This window comes from Erpetoichthys calabaricus, chromosome 1 (assembly GCF_900747795.2).
Source record: "Erpetoichthys calabaricus chromosome 1, fErpCal1.3, whole genome shotgun sequence".
In the NCBI taxonomy this organism is placed as follows: domain Eukaryota; kingdom Metazoa; phylum Chordata; class Cladistia; order Polypteriformes; family Polypteridae; genus Erpetoichthys; species Erpetoichthys calabaricus.
In genome coordinates, this window is record NC_041394.2 from 149,314,303 (window position 1) to 149,332,185 (window position 17,883).

General features: G+C 38.9%; 1 protein-coding gene across 4 annotated transcripts in view; it reads left to right on the top strand.

Moving 5' to 3' along the window:
- Positions 1 to 17,883, top strand: part of pde3a (phosphodiesterase 3A, cGMP-inhibited) — a 425,475-nt gene that overhangs the window by 304,903 nt on the left and 102,689 nt on the right. The window lies entirely within an intron of this gene.

Here is a 17,883-nt window from a genome sequence, read left to right on the forward strand (position 1 = left end):
TGGTCTTTCTTCCTCTGCTCGACAATTTCTCCAAAAGAGGTCTGCACCTCTCCATCCCTGGTTAACAAAGTATGGGCAAGACTACGCCTTCCCTTTCTGAGGCATCCAACAGCTTGCCAGAACACCTTCAAGGACATTCAGTAGTTTTTCTCAATGATCTTTCCATACTCTTGCTATGCTCAAGCCTTTGCACCCTCGGCCACTTTTGCAGGAGTCCTCTTAGCCTTTTGGTTCTTCTCAACAGAGTAAGGAGAACCCACAGAAAATATTCCCCTGAAGGACACTTTCTGTCTTAAAGCTCCCCTCATCTCTGGTGTCAACCATAAGGTCCAAAGGTTGCCTTCACGAGATGCCCCAAAGACCTTAAGATTATAGCTTTTACCACCTGCTTCCACAATTAAGGTCTAAAATAGGGTTCATTTGGACTCAATGCCCCTGATCTGATTCAGCATATGTGAAAAGTTTTCTTAGAGGTAGGAGTTGAACTCATTCCAAATGGAAACCATAGCCCATGTTCCAAGGAAATCCTAACTGCCCATCTAGACTTCCCCATTTTATCTGGCCTATGCCCATCACTTCAAACTCAACTTACCACCAAGTGCTGATCATTTGACAGCACTGCCCCCTCTCATCTGAGTGTCTAAATCCCATGGTCTCAAGTCAGACAAAATAACTACAAAATATATCAAGGACCCTTTGCCCAAGGTGTCCTGAGACCATGTAAACTTAAGAGCCTTCTTGTGTTCAAACATAGTGTTTTTTATGAACAATCCATGACTAGCACAAAAATTCAATAATGACAATTCCTGACAATTATGCAGTTCCAGGTAACTCAGTCATTCCCGACACGTCTATTGAAGTTGCATAGTAAGACTACTGAGTCAGTGCTGGCTCATTCTCTAAGAAGACTGAATATTGCAAACAGATATTTGGTGCATAATCATAAATAGTCATAACTTTCCTCTCTCTGACTATTAGCTTCACTGAGTCAAATCCTGGATAGCTTCTGAGTATCTCCACAACTGCCAGAGGGTTTTTACACATTGGAAATCCAGAGTAGGAGAGTGACTACCACTGATCAAGAAGTTTGGTTCCAGAACCCTTGCTATGTGTGGATGTGATACCAGCTATATCTAGTTGGTACTTTTTCTCCTCCCATGCTAGTTTTAAACTCATTGCTATTCAGAGCGGTAATGTTCCAAATTCGCAAAGCCAGGGTCTAGTCTATCTTGGTCATTCCTGTCACTAAACTAGCATTGCACCCAACCCTCACCTTTTTTTCTTGCAGTTGGTGAGCATACAAGACAGCTCCATATTACTGTTTCGGGCTGAGCCCAGCCAGGTTATGTGAGTTGCTCAACCACCATACACTAAACGGCAAACAACACCCCAAGGCGTGGCTCATAGTTCCACAAAATGTGTAAAATCATGGAAAGGTGCTTATATTATGGAATCAGTCTAGTGCTGAGAGCACAAATTTATGAGGTTTGCATGTAGCTCTAGTTTGGGTAGTCAGTATGAAATTTTTCATAAATCTTAATAAAAATATTTACAGGTAGGTTTAATATCCACAGTGTTGGTTCTTCATACAAGCCCTGAAATGCTATTTGGGATTTGGATAGCTTTAATATATCATTACTCATTCCTAAATGTTATACATTTAAAAAATATTTTAATTGGTTTAGTAAAGACTGGGGTAGTCATAATTTAGTGTACAATCTTTTAAACATATTATACAGTATTGCAGCAAGCCTGGAAGTCAGAGAATAGGATTTCATTTGCAACTGGATAGGAAGCCCTCAGAAATGAAGAAATATTTCTTAAAGAAAAGGAGATCCCCAGTGAGTGAGAGAGGCAACCAGCCCATGTGTTCTATGATTGTTTGTTTTAGGCCAGAAAAGAGTAGTCTGCTACTATGGGATATAAAGCACAGTGTGTTTGTTATTGTCGGCTTTGTAATAGGCAAGATTATTTACAAAGGATCTTTTAATGGCAAAACCATATAAGAAATACAGGGGAATGGGAGTGTTCAATATGTCCACTGGTCTAAAGACCACAGAAATGAATCCCAAGATGGGGTGCAAAAGACAACCTTGCTATGAGCATATGAGCTTGTAGTTGTATAGACAATGCCTTGTCCATTCACAATACAGTATAATTCTCTTTATCATGAAATCACTTCCACAAGGTTGTGTGTGGAACTAGAATGGAGTGATATATTGTAGCGACAGATGGCACTGATGTCACAGGAGGCTCTGCAGCGCTGTAGCTAAAATTAAACAGTTAATTATGATTTAATTTATGTTGTATTTTAAAACACTTTTTGTGTTTAATGTTGGCTTATAGCTTTTGGTAATGGGAGTGTTTTATTAAAGTTTAAAGTGGGGATTGGAGTTTGCCTACCCCCACTAACTGATGCTACCTGGTGTATGAGACTGGGTATCGGAACTAAAGACGAGAACTGAAGTTGAATATTGCCATTTTGTAGTGATCACATTACTTGAATGTACAACTCTACCAGTATTAAAAGAAAAAGTGTTTTTTTTTTGTTTGTTTTTTTTTTTATACATTGAGTATGTCTGTGTCACACTGGCTTCAGAAGCGGGACAACTTTTTTTATTTGAATGAAGTGACATTGAAATGGACAACTCAAGCAAGAAAGCACCATACTGGCGAGAGAGGCAAGATGAGGAGATTACAAAAAGATAGCTAGATTAGAGGCACCAGGCTGGAGAGCAAAATCCAATGTCAATGGGAGCAAAGCCACGTCTGGCATCAACGTTCTTGGGACCGTCTCAGGCAACTGGCGACACACCAGCACCCCCTAAAGTGAAAGTGGACCTCTATGATGGCACTGCTCTGTAGGAACCCTACTTTGTTCAGTTTCCAGCTGGCATCCCGGCACAATGAATGGGATTCCGAAGAGGCGGCAATACCTCTTGCTTTGCCACTGGAAGGTCACACTCCTGAAGTCCTAGTGGTGCTCGGACCCACTGAATGTGGAAACCTCAACTACCTCACCACTGCTCTACAGCAGCGCTTTGGCCGTTGCATCTCCAGTGAGGAGATGCAAGACGGGCTTGCAACTCGCCGGCGCAAGGATGGGGAGACCATTAGGGCATTTGCAGCAGATATTCGACATTATACCCACCTAGGATACTCGTCTTTTGCTGCTTCAGCTCAAGAAGAATTAGCACTACCTACTTTCTTGCGCGCTTTAGCGCCTGATAGGCTCCACCTTCAAATATGTCTCTCCACTCCTCACTCACTCTCCCAGGCTGTCTCCGAAGATGAGCATGTGGAGGACATACTAAGAACGAGTACTAGAGAGCAACCCCACAGCTGTCAAGTTGATGTTACATCACAGTGCGAGGAGTGCACAGTTGATGAAGGGCTGTACACACCAGAAGCCATTTTCAAATGGCAGCGGGCAATAGGAAAAAGGCTACCAGATGCCGTCGCTGTGCAAGAAGACATGGTAAGCCCTTTGACTGCGGGAATACCACAGAAACAATTGCTGTAATGTCGGGGAAACTTCCAACAGATGGCATAATGAGGAGAGTGCCATTTCTATCAGTTAGTCCCCTCACTATACAGCAAGTGCGGCACCTCGGAGACACACTAGAACTCTATCTTCCATGTTACCTGGAAGGTGAAAAATGCTGTGGACTTGTGGACACAGGCTCGACCATTTCTCTTGGGCGCCCTGGTATACTGCATCACACAGAATGCAGTCAGCCTGGTGAGTGGAGGCCAATGAATGTCAGTTTGAGCACTGTCACTGGAACACTGACAGAAATGAGAGGGAGATGAGTCCTGGCTTTATGGTGGCAGGGGAATAGAGTAGAGCATGATTTTTGGCTGGCGGACATTCAAGACGAATGCATACAAGGATTAGGCTTTCTTATTGCAATAGAAGCCTGCTTAAATGTCTGTAAAGGACAGTTGATTGTAAAAGGGCATTCTACCCAGCTGTGGCGTGGAAGACAACAAGTTGACAAAACCCGTTTAACTCTCCAGTTACCACCAACTGCCCCTGGCACTGTTCACAGCCACCACCTAGATGAAACACCTGCAGCCTGCCACTCAATGTCAGCTCGGGGCACCAACCAGCCACAGCCTGTTGCAGTGCCACCAGCTGCAAGTTTGGATCATTGACGGCAGACATTGAGCACACCACCAGCCTGTCAATTCCCACCATCAGCTTCAGATGCCAGTCGACTGCAGCCAGCTGTAGTGCCGCCAAGTGAGCAGTCAAACCCAACACCTTAAGGTGTCTGCCAACTATGGGCCACCATGTTATTGGGAACCAGCACCTGTCCTGGCCTCCGCCCCACCTTTGAAGAACTCCGTAGTTGTAGCAAAGCTGGGCTGGAACAATGTCCAGGAATTCACTGACATCTTCTCTGCAGGGGACAAAGACTGTGGCTGCACCAGCTTGGTACAGCACATGTGCATGTACAATCAAGCTCTGCCCACATCACTTACCTTTTGCCAAAACGTGAAGCAGCAGCCCAGCAGCTGCAAGAAATGGCGGAGGCTGGCATCATTGAACCATCTGACAGTCCTTGGGCAGCACCAGTTGTATTAGCCCAGAGAAAAAGATGGCAGTTGGCACTTCTGTGTGGACTACAGGCAGCTTAATAATGTTACCAGGAAGGACGCCTACCCAATTCTATGCATTGATGATGCACTTGATCACATTGCCGTTTCCCAGTGGTTTTGCTCACTGGACATGAGAAGTGGGTACTGGAGGGTGGAACTGTCACAAAAGTCTAGGCCGAAAACAGCCTTCTCCTTGGGAGAGGGTCTGTGGCAATTCAAAGTAATTCCATTTGGCTTGTGCAATGCCCCCTCCACCTTTGAGCGTCTAATGAACAGGATCCTTGCTGGCATTCCCCGAAGTAAGTGCATTGTCTACCTGGATGACCTTCTCGTCCACTCTCCAACGTTTGAGGGAGCCATCCGGAATCTGAGAGAGGTATTCTTGGCAATTTGAAAAGCTGGCTTGCGTCCACACCCAAAAAGTGACACTTGATCCAATAGAAGGTTCAGTTCCTTGGCCACATTGTGGGGCCCAATAGAGTAGCCACTGACCCTGCAAAGGTCACTGCTGTTCGAGACTGGCCAGTTCCCTATAACATCAATGAAGTGAAAAGCTTCCTGGACCTTGTTTCATACTACTGCCATTTTATTCGAGGCTGTGCCACCATTGCAGCACCCCTGCAACATTTCACCCATAAAAACCAGCCCTTCCAGTGGGACAATGACTGCAATGCTGCCTTTGAGGCACTGAAAGAATCTTTTGTGAGTGCTCCAGTCTTGGCCTACCCAAATCCCAAACAACCCTTAATTGTGGACACGGATCCCAGTAATGTTAGAATCGGTGCAGTGTTATCCCAGGCCAGACCCGAGGGTGAGCAGGTCACAGCCTACTACAGCTGAGCATTGTCTGCACCTGAACACACCTATTGTGTAACCAGAAGGAATCTCCTGGCAGTCATCAGTGCCCTAAAAAATTCCAGTCTTATTTGTATGGTTCAAGGTTCCTGTTATTCACTGACCATGCTTCTCTAACCTGGCTGCTAAGTTTGAAGGAACCCGAGGGCCAAATGGCTAGGTGGCTTGAGAAGCTCCAAGGGTTTGATTTTCAAGTACAGCACAGAGTGGGATGCCAGCATGCCAATGCCGATTGCTCTGTCCCGCCACCCTTGTGCAGCAACTGACTGCCATCACTGCTCATGGCTGAAAGGAGGTGAACCACTTTTGACCACTGCATATTGTCTCCAACTTGATGAAGGAGCCACACTGGTAGCACTGGACCCAGCTGAAGTAGACAGAGCACAAGCTGCAGATTCAGTGCTTTCAAAAGTTTGACAGTTGGTTGAGTCTGGAAGTACCCCAGGTCACTGAGTACTGTCACAGGTGAGTACCACAGCAAAGGCCTACAAGTCTCAGCTTAACAGCCTTACACTACATAACAACATCTTATATCACAGATGGGTGCAGCCTTTCCGTGGAGCAAGGCTCTGGCAGCTTGTGGTTCCTCCATCACTCCAGAAGACCACTATCCAGGTAGTCCATGGCCTGGTTGGTGCAGAGCACATTTCAGAGTGGCGAAGACCTAATGACCACCAATGTCTGAGGCAACCTTTTGCTTCTGGAGACCAGGTGTGGGTGTTTAACCCCCATCACAAAAAAGGATTGTGCTGAAAACTTGCTAGCCACCAGGAAGGTGCAGGTACAGTCCTGGAAAGACTCTCTGAAGTAGTGTATAGGGTTAGGATGCCCAGAAGGAGCAAGCTAATGGTGCTCCATCAGGATCGGCGGGCACCAGAAACCCCCAACATCCCACTAATCCACTTGGCAACACCAGAGCCAACAGTCCCACCTGTAGAGCTTTCCTGTAGACCAAGTGCCTAAGACATCCTCCACACTGGCATCAGGATTTTATTGTGGACTGCGGGGGTGACGAGGACAACTGAACCCCTTTGGGTGGAGGCAATGTAGTGAAGGACGGCACTGATGTCCCAGGAGGCTCTGTGACACTGAAGCTAAAGTTAAACAGTTAATTATGACTTAATTTATGTTGTATTTTAAAACCGTTCTTGTGTTTAATGTGGGGTTATAGATTTAGGCAATGGGAGTGTTTTTTTAAAGTTTAAAAGATGGGGTATGAGATTGCCTACCACCACTAACTGATGCTGCCTGGTGTATGAGTCTGGGTATCAGGACTAAAGAGGAGGGCTGAAGTTGAATATTGCCGTTTTGTAGTGATCATGTTACTTGAACGTACAACTCTACCAGTATTAAATGAAAAAGTGTTTTTTTATACAGAGACACACTCAATGTGTCATAATATTGTAGTCTGCAATTCTGGATGGAATTTGTATGCTTTGTACTGTATAAAAACATCTCTCAATTTACAGTAGGAAGGATAGACTGATTTAGACATAAGTTCCCACTATTTGCAAAGGTCAAAGATCCTGATTACATCTTAGTAAAATTGAAATCAATGCAAAAGTTCTATTTAGTCAAGTCACTTAAGTAATTGCCATAGTGAAATATATATGATTAGATTGAATATACTTTACTTGTCCTCAGGGGGATGTTAAAACTTTACAGAGGGTCAAGAGAAGAAAAAAGTGTTATTAATTTTTATTTCTTAATATAAAAATAAACAAACAACAAGCCTCCACACCCAAACAATCATAAGAACTTCTGGTTTGAATAATGAAGTGCTGTTGCTGTCAATTACAGGTTTGTAGGTGGCAGTAAGATGGTGAGAATGGTCCAGATGTACTACAGGTTTACATTTAAAGGCATCAGTATTTTACTACAGCTTGCTGTGTCCACAAAAGGAACATGCCATTTGAAGTCTGTTCTATCCGTAGTTGCCTAGTTGAAAACACCAGCGTTCAGAATGACTCATCTTTAGCATGTTTACAACAGAGTGAATCATTTATTTTGCATGTGAACAAAGTGTTGTCATTTCTACATGGTGTAACAGAAATGTTTGCAAATACTTTTAAATGAAAGTCTGCAAAGCACATTTTAATCACATCTGAATTGCTTGATTTGTAATTTTAAAACATGACGCACAAGGATAAATCAAGGAAAAATGGGTCTTTGTCCCAAACCTTCTGGTGGGCACTGTACTTTCAACTTAAAACATGATAGAGGCTAGCCAGTTTTGAGTTGTTTCCACCTTTCATTTCATTTTCGCCCTAGATCATAAACTGTTCTTCCATTAGGTTGTGAGATAGCTACTTTGGTGGTAGTGATCACAGTGCTACCGACTGAGAACTGGAATATTTAATACAGTACATCCCACTTTACGTTTCTCAAAGTCTGTTACATTCATGAATGTTGTGGATATACATATCAGTGTAGAAACCTTTTGGCCTTTGATATGTTTAACAGCAGCTTTTTAACTATACAGCTTCACATGAGTGTCTTCTAATAGGAAGCATGACCAAGTCAAACTGGGAACAGTTATTGGTCTGTACAGACTGGTAATAAGATGTGATAATCCAATCCTGAGAACATTGTTCTAGGTGATTTTAGATTTAAATGCAATTTTTCAGCCTTGCATTTTAGACCATTTAAAACAACAATTAGCTGTGTCATAGAATGCATTCCACATGGCCGAAAATTTTCGCATATTGTGATAACCAGAAATGACATCTGTATCTATGCATGACATACTGATAGATGTCATATTTTGAAACCATTGTGTCATTGACTTCTGTTTCCATCTCCTAACAAGTGCAAACATATCAACGATATGGCAATATATCTGAGTTTATAACAATGTAATGACCTGTATCACATAGGCCATTTGCTGATAACTTTGTTCATGTCTCAAGTGGTCTCTCCTTACTGCTTTAGTGTTAATAATCCTCAAGTCAGAATGTGTGGTCTTTGGTGTTGGGTATATCAATGGGTTAGCATTCAGCATTTTGTGGAATAGTAAAATATCTACCCAGGTTACCTATAGGATAAAAAATATTCCCTTGAAATGGTATAATAATTACCAGTAGATTCTGTACACTCATAAATGGAGACTGGAAAAATGTCATAATGAGGACTAGACAATGTGCTTGAAATTTCTATGCATTTAAGTTGCTGTTACAAAAAAGAGGAGTATTCTTAACTTTCATTAATCTGCATACTTTTGTACTTTGTATCATTGTTTTGCTACCTTTTATGTGGAAAAAATATTTACATACCCTACTAATAAAAGATATATTTTGAAACCAAATTATTCAGGCAGGTCCATAAGTTTTAATTACCCATTAATTTAAGGGGTTTACCAAAAATATGATATGACCCATGTAGACGTTTTTCTACATCAGGGGTGGGCAAAGTCATTCCTGGAGGGCCGCAGTGGCTGCAGATTTTTGTTCCAACTCAATTGCTTAATAAGAAGCACTTATTGCTCAAGTAACACTTCTGCTTCATTTTAATTGTCTCAATTGCTAAGATTTTGAATCCTTATTTCTTATTTTAGTCTTAAACAGCTGTATTTTGGTTTTTAATTGCTCCTTATTAGCAATAAGATACAAATAACAGAAGAAACCAGCATTTCTCCATTTAGTTTGTTTCCATTAACACCTGTGTGTATTTATCATGCACTATTTGGTTTTATTAAATACTTGGTAGGAAAGTGAAGAGAAAAAAGTGAAGGACTGAGAATTAGTCATCTGTTTTAGCCTTCAAATCATTTAAGTGATATCCTTAGAAAGGAAAAAAAATCTAGGATATGAGAATTACCTGACATGGCAGAGTTAAAGTACTAACAAGCCATGAAATTAAATTATTGGCATGGATTGTTTTCTAATTAAGCAACTGGGTTGGAACAAAAACCTGCACCCACTGCGGCCCTCCAGGACTGACTTTGCCCACCCCTGTTCTACATGGTCCTCCTATTTTCTGTGATTCAAAAGTATTTGCACATTTTACTAATAAGCTGTTCCATAGCTAAGTTGGAGCAGTTCCCTCATTATTTAATAAGCAGGTAGAAAGACTGGAAGTAATTCCATGTGTGGAATTTGCATTTGGAAGCTGTCACTGTGAACTCTAAATATGAGGTCCAAAGAGCTGCCCATGCAAGTAAAACAGTCCATCATTAGGCTGAGAAAACAAAATAGCCTCTTTAGAAAGATAGCAGAGAGTGGTCAAATCAACCATTTGGTATATTCTTAAAAAGAAGGAATGTACTGGTGAGCTCAAAACTCCAGAAGGCCTGGACAATCATGGAAGACAGGTGTGCTGGATGATTGCAGAATTCTTTCCTTGGTGAAGAAAATCCCCTTAACAACACTTAGCCAAACAAAGAATACTCTTTGGAAGGTAGATCTATAATCGCCAAAGTCTACAATCAAGAGAAAACTTCATGAAAGTTTATCACAAACCCCTGGTAAACATCAAGCATAGGAAGGGCAGATTAATCTTTGCCAGGAAGCATTTTCAAAAGTCTGTCCAGTTCTGGAACAATTTTCTTTGGACAACGGGAACTAAGATCAATATATACCAGAATGTTGGAAAGAAGGGAGTATAGAAAAGAGCTTGTGATCCGATGAATACCACATCATCTGTAAATCATATTGGAGGCAGTGTTATGGCATGGGAGTGCCTGACTGCCAAAGGAAGTCAGTCACTAGTGTTTATTGATGACAAAACTGCTGACAGAAGTAGCAGGATGAATTCTGATGTGTATAAGGCTGTACAAACTGCTCAGATTCAGCCAGATGCTACAAAACGGATAGGATGATGCTTCACAGTACAGATGGACAATGAACCAAAATATACTGTGATAGCAAACCAAGTGCTTTTCAAATGCAGAGTTTTGGAATACTGTATTCTTCAAAGTCATTCAACTGACCTCAACTGAATTTGACATGCATTTCACTTGCCGAAGGCAAAATTGATGGCAGAAAGTCCAACAAACAAGAGCAACTGAAGACAGCTGTAGTAAGGGTCTGGCAAAGCATCACTAGAGTGGAAATCCAGCACTTGGAGATGACCATGGGTTCCAGACTTCAGGCAGCCATTGAATGTAAAGGAGTTTCAACAAAATATTGAAAATGATCATATATTTACGTTTATATTAATCTGTCAATCTTTTGTGCCCCTGAAAATAGGGGTACTATTTATAAAAATGTTTGTCATTCATAAATGGCTTATACGATTTTTGGTAAACCCCTTAAATTAAATCTGAAAGTCTGCACTTCAGTCACATAATGATTACTTCATTTCAAACCCTTTGTGCTAGTGTACAGAGCCAAAATTATGAAAATTATGTCACTGTCCAATACTTATGGACCAGACTGTAATTTCAAATGAATGAAAAATCAATTCAATGGTAAAATATTATTAATTAAATATTAAAGTGCAACAAAGCTGGTAATACTTTAACACAAGAGTTATTAAGAAATTGACAAGAGTTATTAAGAAATTGCATACCAAGTCTTATTCTAAGGAGATTACAGTACAGGTCAGGCCTTAAAATTTACTCAGTATGTCCACTTGAGGCAGAAATATCCTTGGCATTTTGGAGGTATATCGATGATAACATGAAAATGTAATAATTTTATTGTAGATTCTTCACACTGTCTTTTCTGATGGAAGAATATTTATTTTCTTCTTCATTCACAGTGTAAGCATCTGTAGAGTTTTTAACACATGTGACAGTGCATGCAAGTGACAGAATGGATTTTGTTCTAAAAAATGTGATAAAATGTGGCCACATAACTTTCCTGAAAAATTCTAAAATAAGATGCATATGTGTAACTAGATAGGAATTAATATACATTTAGCTAAAAAGTTTACAAAACAAAAGATTTTCAACAGAATATTGAAAAAATGGTATGTCAGTACATTCAATGGCAAGTAACTCTTAGGATGGATGTCATTACCTCAGTTGAAGATGATCTCAAGAAAATTGTTGTAGAAAAAATATGTTCCTGATTTCTCTTTTCTGAAGCCAAGTGCACTTTCAAAGGAGTCATTGTTCTACAGTAGAAAATGGAGCTGTGGTAAAAGATATTACTAGTTGGATAGGTTGCTTGCTAGAAAAGAAGAAAAGTGAGTGGCTGGTACTTTATGAATCTGGTGTGACTAGGTTTGGATGAAGTGAATTATTAAACTTAGTGGATCATCAGAGAATTTCAGAATTGGCCTTTTTAAATCAGTAAGATGTCTCATTTGTCAACATTATAGCAGGTCACTTGCCAGGTAATAACATTTCCATTAAGTGAGATCAATAATCACACATACTATAATGAAAGCTGTCCATTTAGATCTTTCCAACTTGTCCAAGTCAGAAACGTAAATCATGGCCTCAAGGAATAAAACCGTCATCTTGGTAGGAATGGTAGTAGTAAGTCCTACTCCCAACAGGTTACTCATTCATCCTCAATGGACATTATGTGATATGTTCTTTTTACTTTGAACCTTGTATTGGCTAAATTTGTAAATGTATTTGATTGTTCCCCATTTTTGTCTAAATTTATGTTCTGTTTATTTGTTACATCTACTCATGTATATATTCTGGTTCACATGCATCACCTTCACTTTCGTAGTTGGACATATCAGTGGTAAAAGTGACAGCTTTCTGTGTAAATGCATACAAAAACAAAAAGCTAAATTTACAGCCTAGGCTCAAGACCCACTAGCAAAGTATGTTTGTAAATTTAGCTTTCATGTTGCTATCTGCCAGTAGCTGTGCCCCATGGAATAAAACTACATCTATGGTAAGTGCAGCGGAAACATACAATTCTTTCAATAAAGGCAGAATCATACAAATATGGGATATATTGTGTGAAAACCTTTCAGATAAGCACTTATTTAATATATCTTCAATTTCAGATCATCAAGTCAATATGTGATGCAGTTCTTCACTGTGAAGTGGGCTGTATTTGCATGTATTGCAAGTCCTGTAGAAAGGTGCATTTTTATTGAATATTAGTAAGTACTGTACTGTTTTGATATCAGAAAAAATGCCCAGTGCAAAAAAACAGTATACTACTATTTTAAAAAGAAAAAGCCTGAATTGCTCTTCAAAAATTAAATATCTTCAAGGATAATTCTATTTCATTGTTACCTAACAAGGTGTCCATCCATATGATTATTTTTCTGACACACTTTATTCAGTAGAGAGTTCATGGGAAGTTTTTAGAATTATGTATAAGGCAAGGACTGATACTGTATAGGATACCAATGTGCATAGACATAGCTGTTTAGAAATGTCTTTTTAAATCATCAAGGGGCATTTGGTTTTCATCTCAGCCATGCTGCACTGGAATTGTTTTGTGTACTATTCTGCACAACATGGGTTTCAGAGCAGGAGTACCCCCAGGGGAACGATGGAGGTTGTAAATGTCAAAATACTTCATCTTAGAGCAGAAAGTGTATGCCTGACTGGTGTGGAGCCTAGCCTGGCCACTATCACTGTCTTTTTTATATAGCTATTTTGTTTTGTTCTCCAGTTTCTAATTAAGAGAGTCTGCTTGCATTTCATGATATTTGAGTTATTGCACATGGAGTCTATTTGATAAATAAACACAATGTGTACCTTCAGAGGGAGTGTGGAAATGTTTAATACTTACAGCAATTTACTCACTTTCATTAATTATTGTGAAAAAATAACAGATTATACAAATTGAATATATATATACACAAATAATTTACACATTTTTTACGCTGTCCAGGTGGCGCCAGGGTGTCTGAAAGAGCGTAAAGTTCACTTGCTATGCGCTGCTAGTTATTATCTTCAGTGCCTCATCCCATATTCATTTTTTCAAGGTTGGAAAGGCTAACACATGCCATAGGTAAGCAACAACAGTGTCTGACACGAGTTCTTCTTTTGAACAATGGGGTTTTGTTTTATAGCAGGTATCTGTCATTTCCTTTGTGTTCCTCTTAGAAATAATACATGACCAATTTGTGCTTATTCAATTGCTTTGTCTTAATGCTCATTAAATTATGATTGTTTACTTCATATTTATTTCATCTCATCGAAAGACAAAAAAGTTAACCATATAATGAAAGTATTGCTTATCGACTTCATCGGTGGAGTTAACAAAGTAATGCTTTATCCTCACTTATAAAGTAGCCACTTAAGAGGGGTTTTGAGTCATGCAGGAAATGTTTCTTATAAAGTACATTATGTGTGTGCATCAAAGTTGCATATCAGTCACCAAGGTTCATTGTTTTCATGCAATGCACCTCCAAACTGAATTTAGTTAAAGGGAGAATAACAGAGGGCGGATAACAAAACCATGACACACAGTCATAAAAAAAATTATAAAAAACCTGCACTAGTACAAGTTTCCACATCTCTCTCCCAGTTGCCAGTCACTTCCTAATTACTTCTCTGTGTTTCCCTGCCTGTAGATCCTGATCATCTTTTTCCATTCTAAACAGCTATTTTACTCTTTCTTTAATTATCCCTTTTTGGATTTAGCCATTTTAAATTCTACCTGTGGATCACGTCTAAAATCTGGAATCACTTCTGTGGTCTGGGACTTTTCCTATTAATAGATCCAACAGATCTTTAACACCCCCAAGTACACTTCTGAAATCTACCAGACGTCTGTGTGCTTCTCACTGGGCAGTTCCAACTAACCTCCAGGCTCAGGGTACTTCCTTTAAACAATGAGACTATCTACCCATGGCAGTGTTATGGATTACTTTTAAATAACTGTTCTGAAGTCACTCTGCAAACAATTCACCTGGGAAAGACGATGGACGATGTTATAGTGACATCAGTTAACTGGATATATCCAAGGTACTATGTAAATAATTGAGTACTTTTCTGTATAGAATATTTTTTTTTTTTTTTTTTTGTTTTTATTATAATATTATAAGTTCACTGGACCTCCTTACTCAGGAATATGCTACAGTTGCCCATGAGTAAAACATTCTTGTCGTAGATTAATTTTTACTTTTACTAGTGACTGACCTTGGCTTTGGTTTATGGTCATTCGAAAACACAATTTTAAAGGAGTAATGGGAATTTTGTGTATAAGTATAATTGCACCCTGTAGAGTATCATGTAAATATGGTAGCTTCAATCAGATTGAATGTAACACTTTGATCTGTAATCTTGCACTATGACAAAGTTTTGGAGGTTTTAGATCAAAAGCAATATAAGCTGAATCGTGATTTACTTTAACTTTTATTACATACAGCACTGACGTTTACAGGCTGCACATTTATGTGGCCTTTGAAGTGAATTGAACGTTTTAAGTTCTGTACAGAAAAGAAATATTACCATGAATTATGTACAGTGTCCTCCTACCCTATGTCCTGTTTATGGAGGACCCCTTTACTGAGCTGTAAAAACATTTAAATTGACCAAGCCATACTGCCACTTCTGGCTCGTGTTGTACATAGGGCTTGAAGTGGACTGGTATTCTGTACCAGTAGATCTGTTCCTGCTTTGCAAATTGGAGTGTAGCTGAACATTGTGGTTGGACCTTTAGGTGGACACCCCCATTACTCTGCAATATTACATGTATTTCACCACCAATGGCCAATGTTGTTACACCCTGTAATTTGAAGTATATGTATTGTACAGTATATAAGCAAATTTCACAATCCAAGTGGAACAACTATACCCTCCCAAATCCCATCAAATTTGTAAGTTTTTCATACCACATTGCGAGGAGTAAGAAGAACCCAAAAGATTAGGGAGTACTGCATGTCCCCAAGGACACAACTTGCAATATATGTCTTCTTTGAGCTTCATGGAACTTTCATTCTTCCACTTCATCCTTCATTTGCATAAAGCAGCAGCCCCATTTCTCTGCATGAATCCCTTTAAGCACTCAGCAATAAAAAGGGATGCTGTGCCAAGGAATAGCCCAAATGCTAAACAAATATTGAAAAATAAACACAGGTTGGCTAATTTTCTTTTTTCTGTAACGTCATCAAAATTCGCATTTTTAACTAAATGTGAACTAATATTTCTGTTGGTGAGCGAGCAACTGAATCAGCTTTGTGGTCTAAGTCATCCCAACACAGGATGGAACTCAATGCAATAGTGTATCATTCAAGTGAGCTACTAGCATGCTCTCTTTCCCCAGTTCATCTCACTCTGCATTTCTGCATTATTTCTTGCTCTATGTATTTTGGTAAAACCTCAACATTGTATTTTATAAAGGTGTACAGTACTATTCCAATTATTTTATATTATAAGGAAAATAAAACTTGTAAAGTATACATGAAATTTCATTAAAAGACACAAGCTACTGATATTGCACCTAGATAAATTGACCTCTTTTAATAAAGGAGCTTCATAATGAAATAAGAGATTGAAAAAAAATCATCTTAAATTGAACATGATGTGTTCCTGTCAAAGCACACATGCCCATATCATCCTTTAAGTATGCAAATTCTATCTACACAATACTAATGGACTAGTTATTTTATTTTGGTCTACTTAGAAAATTATCTGAGAATAATTAATTAAAATATTTGTTTTTGCATTTAAAGTAAATTATCAATATTTAATATTTTTAGTATATTGTTGTGATGCCATTTTTGTTTTCTTTGAGCATGATCCTGTCATGATGATATGGGTCCTGGTTGACGGGCGTGGTCACAGGGGTCATCAATTATGTCAAGGAGTTAAAAGTTGCCTTTGGCAGCTTTTCCCTATCCAAGTGTGGTTTCAAAAAATAATCACCCTTTTTTAAATTATTTTGCTTTTTGACTTCCTGGTAACACATTTCTTGCTCTGGTTCCTAATGTCTGATTTTTGGTTTCTTTTTTGGCTCTGATGAAAGATAAATTTTGACCTTGGTTGGTTTTTTGTTTTGACTAAGGCTTATCTGCCAGTCATTTTTCTGTCACAAGTCAGTTTATAACCACATTATAAATCCACATTTCCCTGTTGGAAAATTTTTGTAAGCCAAAACTTTTAGTGCTACAACAATATTAAGAGTTGTTGTTGTTAGTGTTATTATTATTTTTATTTATTTGTCTATTTATTTTGCACTCATGGTGCCAGAGTGGCAATATGTTGCATGTTTCCTATTACAGTATATTTTATATGCAATTTTCTTGTTTTTGCTTGTTCCATCTGATACTGGGATTATTTTTAATGACAATCCTTTTAAAACAACAGAGTAAGTATTCAGGTTTCAACTTTTAGCCTGTTAAATACAGAACTGCTGTCTTTGGTTGTATTCAGCCAACACAATCATTCTGCTAGAAATGACCGGACAAAGATAACTAGTAAGCAGAAATAATCCAGAGGTTAGAGGTAAACATCACAACTGGAATACCTTAATAAAAGATCACCAACAACTGCACCCTGACCTCAGACAGTTTGATTAGAGATGAGAAAATAAGAAAAAGGGTTCAGTACTAGATTAAACAGGCAGAGAAAAAACTGTAGGACTGTTTTGTTTGCGTAACCTGGACCATGTTTAACTGTTCCTCATAAGATCTGGATGAATATACAAACTTTGTAACAGGATTCATCAAATATGTTTACTTGAGTCTGAATACAATCCTCACATTTATATCCTAATAAGAAACAGGTGATCACTGATGACATCAGAAATTTATTGAAGGCATGCAGCGATGCATTTTGGGGAAGCAATATGGAAACATACAAGAAATTCATGCATGAGTTCAAAAGAGCAATTATAGTGGCTTAACATCAATATGGGGATAAACTGGAGGCACAGTAGAGTAGTAGTATTAGAAGGAGTAGTAGTAGTAATGATTCAAGAAAACGTTGGAAGGGTTTAGAGATGGTTATAGATTACAAATAAAAGCCTAATCTAATCTGTCTCCCCAGTGAATTTAATGCCTTCTAAGCCCACATTGATCTTGATAACATCTGCTCATCATTCAATTGCCTGCAGCTTTGTCCTATTCATCCTTTAGCATTTCCGTGCATGAAGTAAGGCAGACAATTTAAAATTTATATTTATAAGGCATCTAGTCTAAATGGGATCTCAGAGTGTGTTGTGAAAAGTTGTAGAGACCAATTAGCTGACATCTTCAGTGATATCATTGATCCTTTTCTTAGAGAATCTATAGTTGCTGTCTACTTCAGAAGGATAATAATTATACCTGTGTTTAAGAAAACTGAAGTCTGAAAGACTACAGACTGGTAGCACTCACTCTAGTTGTGAAGAAGTGCTTTGAGAGACTGGTGCTAGAACATATTACACAAAATATTCCATAATGTTTGAAGGAGCCCCAATTAGCATTTCATTACACTAGGTGACATATCCTTTGTTATTCCTAATTTCCTGGGACATCCAGATAATAAATACTACTGCTATATGGTTATAGACTACAGCTCTGTATCTGAGACTGTTCTACTATCAAAGTTGACTGCTAAACTCCTTTCATTTA